Source organism: Lissotriton helveticus, chromosome 11 (assembly GCF_964261635.1).
Source record: "Lissotriton helveticus chromosome 11, aLisHel1.1, whole genome shotgun sequence".
NCBI lineage: Eukaryota > Metazoa > Chordata > Amphibia > Caudata > Salamandridae > Lissotriton > Lissotriton helveticus.
This window is the reverse complement of record NC_136072.1, coordinates 127,583,879-127,593,504: the sequence shown is the minus strand read 5'-3', so window position 1 is coordinate 127,593,504 and position 9,626 is coordinate 127,583,879.

Below are 9,626 nucleotides of genomic sequence, written 5' to 3'. Positions count from 1 at the left end.
CTTGTGCCCACATCACTTTTTCCTTTAAAGCCTTTTTCTTTTCCGCCATCTCGTCCTCACAGTACTTTGCGTACCGTAGGACCTCGTCCATTTTCTTGGACTGCCAACAAATTTTGTTATCTTTTATCCACTGGCAAATTTCAGGCCTTAAACCGTTTACAAACCTGTAAATGAAGTGGGTCATGTCCTTCATCTCGATGTTATCTATACCACTGTATGTTTTGAACACCTGCAACAGCCTTTCATAAAAGGAGTGCACAGTCTCATCCCTTTCCTGCGTGGTTCTATCTATCTTGGTCCAATCAGTTTCCTTTGCGGGCACCTTTTGTTTCAGATGTTGAATTACCTGTTCATATTTTCTCATCACTTCAATAGAAGGTTCCCCTGTTTTAGAGTCCCTCGGGTATTCCTCACTAGGCCAAGCTATGGCGATCTTACATTCGGTCCACAGATCTACAGGGACTACTATGTCAAAGAACCCATCCAGGTCCTTCCATAGGCATTTTTGCACCTTTACGAATCTTTCCACCTGCCTGTACCAATCCACGGGCCTCTTTCGTAATTTTGGGAAATCATTAGTAAAGGATACAATATGCTGTCTGGACCATGGAACATGTACATATTTTCCACCTGGTACTTCTCGCATTGGGCATAACTGTTCAGGCTTGTCAGCTTCCTTTAGAACGAATTCGGGAGTTACCTGCTTAGACCTGGCCTCATCCTTTTTCTTAGCCCATCTAGCTTTCCATCTCTCTACATCTCCCCATTTCTGCAACACTGACAATAATTCTTTAACCTGTGCCTTCTTCCCTGATACATTCAGGTTTTCCAAATCTTTGTCTGAGAAATCTGCTCTATATGGCTTCTGCAAAGGTTTCGATTTGGAGATATCTATTCCCATGCTGGCAGCGGTGTCTGTTAATTTTTCATGAAATACTCGGACATTTCGGGTGAGATTTTTACAAATGAACAGCAACTCCTCTTCAGAGTAAGTATTTAGTCTGTATAATCCTACATTTCCGGCCAATAGTTCTTCTATTTCTACTCTTAGTTTGCATAGATCTAAAGGTTTCTGCTGAGGAACTTGTTTTTCTAATTCTCGACTCCATCTCTCAATTCTTCAGGGTCACTACTGTAACACTCTTAGTACCTGAAGCTGATTCCATTTGAATCTCCCTCGTGTTAAAAGGATTATGTCTTTTCTGCATCCTTTTCCCTGTTTCCCTAATGGGCAGATCCATTAGTGAAACTTCAGACTCACATTCACTTGTTAGGTCATCTACAATTAAGGGCTCTGGTCTCGGCTGGGCTACAATTGGGGAAATGACTGGAGTTTTTGGACTTCCCTGTCGGTCCCCATACAATGGAACCACGGGTCCAATAGTAACCGGGATTGTTAAGGACTCAGGACTTGCATTTAACTGGGAGAGTTTCTGAACTACTTCAGCTCTCTGCTTGGCTAGAGCCTCTCGTTCCCTATCCTCCAATATCCTTTCGACTGAATTGTCATGTAATACTTGTGGGGTCAAAATTGGAACACAACTCGGGGCAGTGGGATGTGTCTCTTTCGGTCTCTCACCATAATTAGATTTTGGAAACAAACTTCCTGTGCTGATCTTGGTTCTTCCTCATAAAGAGGGTTTAAAATCGGCATTCCTGAACTTGATGGTCTTGCCTCATTTTCGTAGAGAGGTCTAGGGAAACAATCTCTTTCGCGTGAGTATCTCGCCACTCCACTAGCGGGTATTCTTGGATAAATATCTCTAGCATCTATGGGTCCTAGACTCTCAATATTGGGAGATATATGACAACTCCCTCCTACACTTGCGGATCTGGCCTTGTCCTGGGGCGGAGGTCTATGAGAATTATCCCCTTCACTAGAAGGTCAGTGTCCTTCATTATAAGGAGGTGGACTTCTCATAAACATGTCATCTAACAATTCGTCATCCGATTCTCCAATGGGCATCCAGTGTTTGCATTTTTCGGTTTTCTTTTCCCCCCCGGGAGGACCACCCGCTGGCATAATTGGAAACAGTCCCTCTACAATCATATTCTGTCTCCAATGTTTCATCTTTTTGTCTCGGGTTTCCTGCTTCAATTTCGGATAAAATTTTGTAAGCCCTTTATCCATTCAGGGCTTGTCCCTTTCAAAAGCCTCGATTTCCCATTCCTCTAGTGCTTCATACTGCGTTAGTCTGGGTCTGGGATGTAAATCATTCATTCGGGTTCTCAAATTGAATAGAATCCTGCCGTTAAATGTACCTTCTAACGGAAAAGCCAATACTCCGTCATCTTTCGTGTATTCTGCCCAATTTTCCAACCATACACATGAATGGTACCCTTTATCAAACATCATAAAAGATGCGGGAGTATTAGGTGGCGGAATGACAACACCTTCTCTAGTTTTAATCGGCTTGTCTTTTTTAAAATAATTTTTTACTTTGTTTACCAGGGACAATTTTCTCTTATTTCCGTACATAATGTCGTTTTTACCACCTTTCCACTGATCGTTCTCAAATCCCATATGCCGTGGATCAGGTCGAGTATGCGGTCTATATGAATGCCACATACGATTCTTACGAGTGATTTCTGTTTACAAAATCACTGCCAATCTAAGTGCGTCTTTTATTTTCGTGCGTCCAATAAAATGCACGAATTCAAATAGTCTCGACCAATGGGTGCGCGGCCTCTTCGCGAGACAGTTCTCACGCTCCGGCGCTCACCCCTCCTTTACAATTCCAGCTCCGCTACAAGCCTGCTGCGTCTACCAATCCCAGCGCGGCACAGAGTGACGTCAGAGCAGCTTCGCAACTGACTCCCTCCTTTACAAGTTAACGGAAACTTTCTTTCTTTCTAAAGTGCTTAGTGCCTTGTTATTTCACAACGAATACACATTCGCCACTGTACTCAAGTGTCTAGACAGAAAAAGATTTTGTTTTACTGCAAGTAAACTACTTCCATTTACTTTTCACACACTACGGATAGATCTCTTCCGCCTATCCTTCATTCAAGCATTAGGGAACCTGTTACTTCCTCAGACTCATCCACTTTCTGGGATATTTGCTTAGTCTAAATTTCACCCGCGAACCCCTTTGCTATAACCCAAGCTCCGACGAACCTGCTACTCCTTCCGGTGTGACCCTTAGTAGGTTGTATCACGATAGAAGTTTTGCCAGCGATCTCGTTGCTAACATTTATTCAAACATTCATTTCAGAGAAAACCCTAGTTAGTGCTTCCAGTTCTACCTAACCTGCACCAACTTTCCTGGAGTAAGTGACCTCAAAGCAAGTGGATTCTCTTCACCACTCGCTATTCAATTCCCCGGGGATTCCGACAACACATAAAACGTTTAACGCACGAAAGGATTAATACATATATCAATATAATAACAAGAATAATGATTTTAAAACATTTCATAATTTTTTCAAACAAGCATTTCAAGTGAGTGATCAGATCACCTGAAGTACCTATTCTCGTAGCAGAAAATAAGGTTTCCTACCTTGCAGCATCCAACTTAGTTAGCATAACTAATCCTACCTAACCTTTAACTATTCCCTAACCATCCTCGATGCTACCAGAAAATTACTGATAGAGATCGCAGGTCACCCGACCAATATTTTTACCACTTCGGTTTCGGGCCCATATACTTCAATTTCACCATCTATGTTGATCAGATGACCTTACAATCCACTACCAATAATCATGAGTCCCTTTTCGATTCCTTGTAGTGTACCCGACTTACCATCCACCGTTACGGGTACCTATGACCACGATGGGTCAGGGAGCTAGCTGTAAAAGGAAAAGCAGGAAAAATACAAAACCCAACTTTATAACTTTTGACACTTTTATAAAATGACCACGGACACCTAGAAGTTTTAAAAGATTTATCTAGAATTCGTTTTCGTAGAGCATTAGGCTTACAGTTAAAGGACAGTCAATAATCAGGATAACAAAAAGCATATAACCATAAAAGAACAGTGTAAGGGCAATCATTTAGGTTATCTCAGAAATAGTAAGACAGGGAAACACGCTAAGTCGAGTAATATGGTAACGCAAGAATAAACATTTATAAATGGGCAAACTTATGCACAAGTAAAGTTAAGCTATTGGGTATACTTCATGAACGTAACTGGGAATTTTGGAATCCTAAACAGCTATAGAATGAGCAAAAGTAAAGCACGCTATAAAATCAAATTTACTTTAGTCAGTCTTATGAGAGAAGATTTAGAGACCACATCAGGGAATTGCAAACTACCATGGAGAAAATGTTTTCTAAAAGGTAGGGTAACATAGGAACACGCTATGAAATTAAATGCAATTGACTTTTATGATATGCAATAGTTGCGGAAAACATGGAAAATTATCATATGCAAAGGTATGTCTTTATTGAAGCAAAGACAGAAAAATAGAAAGGTGCAGTTTTAAGAGTTTTCAGTACGATATTTACCTAAATTGGTGTGAAAACCAACCCTGGCCACGGGTCAGTTAGGAACAGGAAAACCCTCAAGGCAGGATAACCCTCAATGGGACAGCAGGTGCGGAATGGACACCCCAGGACAGGACAGGAAAACCAGATTAGGATCAGGACAGGACCACCAGGATACGACCAGCACCCGCAGTTTGGAAGCAACGCCTGCGCTCCACCCTCAGTGCAGCGATCAGTCAGAACCCCGATTGGGTCAGCGAATTCTCCAGCAAAGTGCTCCGCCAGCACTTAAGGTTTAGTAAAACCTTAAATAGTCTATGGTCAATTTTCGAACAGAGTGCTCCACAGCGCTCTGTAAATTCAGTCACCTATTGAGTGTGTTGGGTCAGTGACAGGTCAGCTATTCAGACAAGTCGGACAATTTCTCTAGCTAAACCTAGGCTAGTTATACTGTTTTTGGGTCAGTGTACCACCCCCCAATGTTGCAAAGTGTCAGAATCCTCAATTTCGATTGGTCCTAAGGTAGGATGGGTTAACACACCAATCAGAACAGACTTTTCTAAGGCCCTATTTACATGTTTGGGTACCGCCTAGCAAAATTGGGGTTCCCATGAGAAGTCGCACGGAATACAATGGGGAAGAATACATTGTTAATAATGTAACACAATTTGATTTCTCTGGCTGGGTGAAGGTGCATCTTCCCAGGCACGTCTTGGCAGCAACCTTCTCTTGGCTTGGTTTCAATGCCACCTCGCCACTTGTGGTCCTGCGCATTACTGTACTCCAAGATGGACGCATAAACCCCCATCACCCCTCCGTGCCGTTGATACATGAAAAGTAAGCGAAAACAAATTAAAACATAGAAATAAATGAATATATTACATATCGTGATTTTGTATTTCAGTTTTATCATTACAATAATATGCTACGCGATTAAGGATAAGTGCTACACATAACGACACGATAAGCAACAGCACGAGCTTCACCTCGTTATCACAAAAAGCAGCCATTTTACGGCTATTACGCATGCGCACCCTTTCCCTCCAAACTGCAATTACGTAAAGTCACGTGAGTGTGCCTAACGCATGCGCAGAAACAAATTTCAAGCAGCGGCCATTTTTATTTACAAGGGTTACTCGTATTAGTAAACCACATAGGCAAGCATCACTATGATACACATGCACATTTAAAATACATAAAATTAGTAAAACGAACAATTGGGATTATAGGATTATAACAGATTTCGAGGTTCTTGACTCGAGCAAGTCGCGATGCGAAATCTTGCTCCATCAACATGATTCAGTTGGTCATAATATGTCATGTTTGATTAATGGGCCTTTGTGTTTGATTAGTGGTTATTAGTAGAATTGTAGAGTTGGGTAGTGTAGTTTATGACATATTTTCTATAGGCCGCTGGATCAATTACCTTGGTAGCAGAATTTGATGGTTGCTATGGTAACCAAATTGATATGGTAATGATATAGGATCAATGTCTAACCTATGTTGAGTTCGTTCTCGTGTTACACGTGAGTTGTACCGGTACAAATAGTGTGATGAGAAGGTAGTCACACAGTACATTTGATCTGTTTCAGAATAGTGGTATCGTCGTGTATCACAAGTGTTGTGGTTGTGCAACACATGTTAGGGTTAAGTGTGAGTGTTGTATAGTGAGAAATATCTAAGAAATTTGAGCAGCATGAGTATAGGGACAATGAGCCTGTTATAAAACTCACTGCGAAAAGAGTAATAGTATATATTCGAGCTTGAGTGAAGGGTAAGATAACGTCGCTTATTTTACTAATGGTGCATGATATCTATAAACAGGTGAGAGTCCTGTACGGATTTCATGTGTGCTTGATTAGGGACAATTTCCGTTTGAAAGTGCGTAATTGTTTTGTAATTGTGATCAAGTTAAACTTTGAAATGTCACTTGGATGTGCATTCTGAGGGAAACGAGTTCATATATTACTTGTTTGAAGGGTAGAGTAAAGGGATTACTTTATCGGCGAATGTATATTCTGTGAAAATAGCGTCGTCTATTCCACGCAAAGAATTCTTGTGTGATTGAAATTCTGTCACTTATTAGAGAAACAGACAGATGAGTCTTTATTGTCATTGTTGAATTAATTTTCATTGAAAAGCGTTCTTAAAATGGCGCTGTGAAAAGTTTTTGTGAAGGAGGGGTGAGCGCTGAGAGGGAGACCGAGAAACCGCAGCAGCTGTGTACGTCACTCATGTCCGCGCTGTGATTGGGTAACATACGTCACAGGCTGTGTTCTGATTGGCTCTTGAATCTCTGACGAGCTGTAAGCTGATTGGCTCTTCGAGAAAACTTTATTTCTATTGGTTGAGCAAAGTGGTGACGTAGCTCAACCCTGATTGGTTTGTTGGTGTGTATCGCGCACGGATTGGTTGGTGTTGCGGAACATCCCGGAAATATTTTACGAACATTTTTCAATAATTAGATTTAATTTGGAAAATGAGTTATCACTTTAAACATGTTGAGAAAAAGCCTACAATGCTTCAGAAATGTAAAAATTTTGTTTCGTCTGTCAAGAAAATAAAAACGCGAGGTGGTAAATTACTTCATAAATACAAGACACCTGCAGCGTATATGGAAGGTGAATATGGTTATCATACTGTTTTGTGGTTTGATGTTTGGAAACATTATACAAAGGACGATGGTGTTTTGGCTTGGCCAGATGATGGTTCATTTAATATAAAAATTTTAAGAAATTTGAGAGAAAAGATGAATGCTCTGATACCAAAACCGAGACCAACTCAATTTGAAGCTTTAGTTGAATGGGAGGATGAGATGTTTCAACTACAAAGAGAAGCGAGTGGTATTAAAAGACCTCCTAAAATACCAAGCTATAGAAGGGAGACACATGAAGACAGAATGCGAATGTGGAGACAGGGAAATATGAGTGATGGTCTCTATTTAATTAGGGAAATGGTTCTAGGATCTCCAGGTGGAAAAAGGTCTGAAAAGAAAAATAATGTTATCATAGAAAGTGAATCTGAAGATGCAGTTTTAGAAGAAATTTTTACTTCTAATAAAAGAAATGAACCTTTGAGACCTCCTCGATCATGGTCTACTCCAATGGTTTCTACTGAAACTATCCCGAGTGCACCCCCGATTAATAATCTCCTAAATTGTACCCAAACAATTCGGAATCTTTTGAAACTCCAGAAAAATTAGAAACTGAGACAAATGCTGATGTTTACATTGGAGGTAGACATTTTTCGTTAATTCAAAAGGAAAGGGAAGCCCCTAAAAATTTAATGAGAGAAATTAGAGATGAAGAAATTGTAAATTCTTCTGAATATTTACGATCAAAAGAAGAATTAATTTGACAAATAACAAAAGGCATGGAAGCTGTGACAGTTCCAGTAACGATTGGTCCTGTTCAGCCTGTTTTTGAACAAAGGGAAAATAATAAGACAGGTTTAACAATTCCTTTAAATGCAGAAATTCAAAAAGTTGCTAAAATTTTTTATTCATATTTATCTGAAATTAATTGTGAGAAAACAAGAATGCCTGATTTGACTTTCAATGAAGGTTCTTTTTCCAAATCACCAATGGGTGCAGAATCTGATGCTGAAACTCCTGATTCAAGAAGGTCAAATTCTAAACTTGATGTTGCAAAATTAAAATCGAATTTAGAAGAGTTAATAATTGGCACGATTGGTCCTGACAGTTTAAAATGTTATCGTGATGATGAACTCCTGTTCATTTGCAAGAGTATTCAGTGGAAAACAAGAAATAAATATGATCAGTTGGAGGAACTGGCAGCAGAACTTGAATTTGATTTAAGCAAACAAAAGAATTTTGGAAAACATTACAGATTAGATTTTTCAGAAAAGGACATTGAAAATTTGAATTCAATGGGAAGAATAATGCACATAAAAGATTTGATTGTTTACATTAAAAAATTAGGTGAATTGAGCAAATGGAGAGTGAAATGGACAAGAAAGAAGGAAGATGAGAAATTGGAGAAATTGTCAAAACAATTTCCAATGAGAGAGATTGCAGGTGGGGGGTATGTCCATGTCCCTTGGTCGAGACAAGATATTTTACTGTTTACAAATGATTTCCCAAGACTGAGAGAAAAGCCTGTTGAATGGTATCGACAGGTGGACAGATTTATCAAAGTCTCAAAAGTTCTGTGGATTGATCTGGATGGATTTTTCGACATTGTCGTTCCATCAGATCTCTGGACAGAATGCAAAATAGCTATAAGTTGGCCAAAAGAGGAACCAGAGCGAATTAAAGAAACAGGTGCTCCAGCTCCAATAGTGATGGACTTTTATGAAAAAGTGATTTACTGGTTAAAACAAAAAAATGCCCCAAAAGAAGTTGACTGGGTTAAAATAGACAGAACAAATCAGGAGCCAAAAGAATCAGTTAATTCATTTTATGAAAGATTACTGTTGGTTTTTAAACAATACAGTGGCTATGAAAAATTGGATGAAAAGGATATGAGCCATTTTATATATAGGTTTGTTTATGGTCTTAGACCAGAAGTTGGAGAAATGATCAGGAATAATATTGTCGGATGGCAATCACTTTCTGTTGATGACATACTGAGAAAGGCAAAATACCGCAGTGATGAGTTAGAGGTAAAACAAAAGAAACTGAAAGAGAAAGCAATGTGGGCACAAGTAAAAGTGGCAGAACAACAAATTGCCAGTCTTGAGAATAAAAATACAAATTTTTTTCAAAATCAGAACCAGAATCAGAACCAAGGAAAATTTAAATTTAATAATAATAGAAGATATAATGCTAAAGTTGAGGAACTAAAACAGAAATTACCTTGTTTTAATTGCGGCGATATTGGACATTGGAAAGATGAGTGTAAAAAACCACCCAGAAATTTTAAAAATCCATTGTTAAACCCACAGATGCAGCATGATGTTGATCTGCAGCGACAGCTACAGTTACAACGCAAACGAAATGACCTGAGTCTTCAGCAACAGCTACAGCATCAGCTGATTCAGCAACAGAATCAAATAGCACAACCTCCTTTTCCCAATTGTGGGGGAAGTCAAAAATATAACCCAGGAGTGGGTTTTGAAGGAGATGATCAAGTAATAAGGACTCAAAGACAAATTGTGCAAAATGCTTCAGGACAGTTTTTGTTGACTGAAAATCAAGGAAGTGATTCTGATGACTGCTTCTGACGGGGCCCGAGAGAG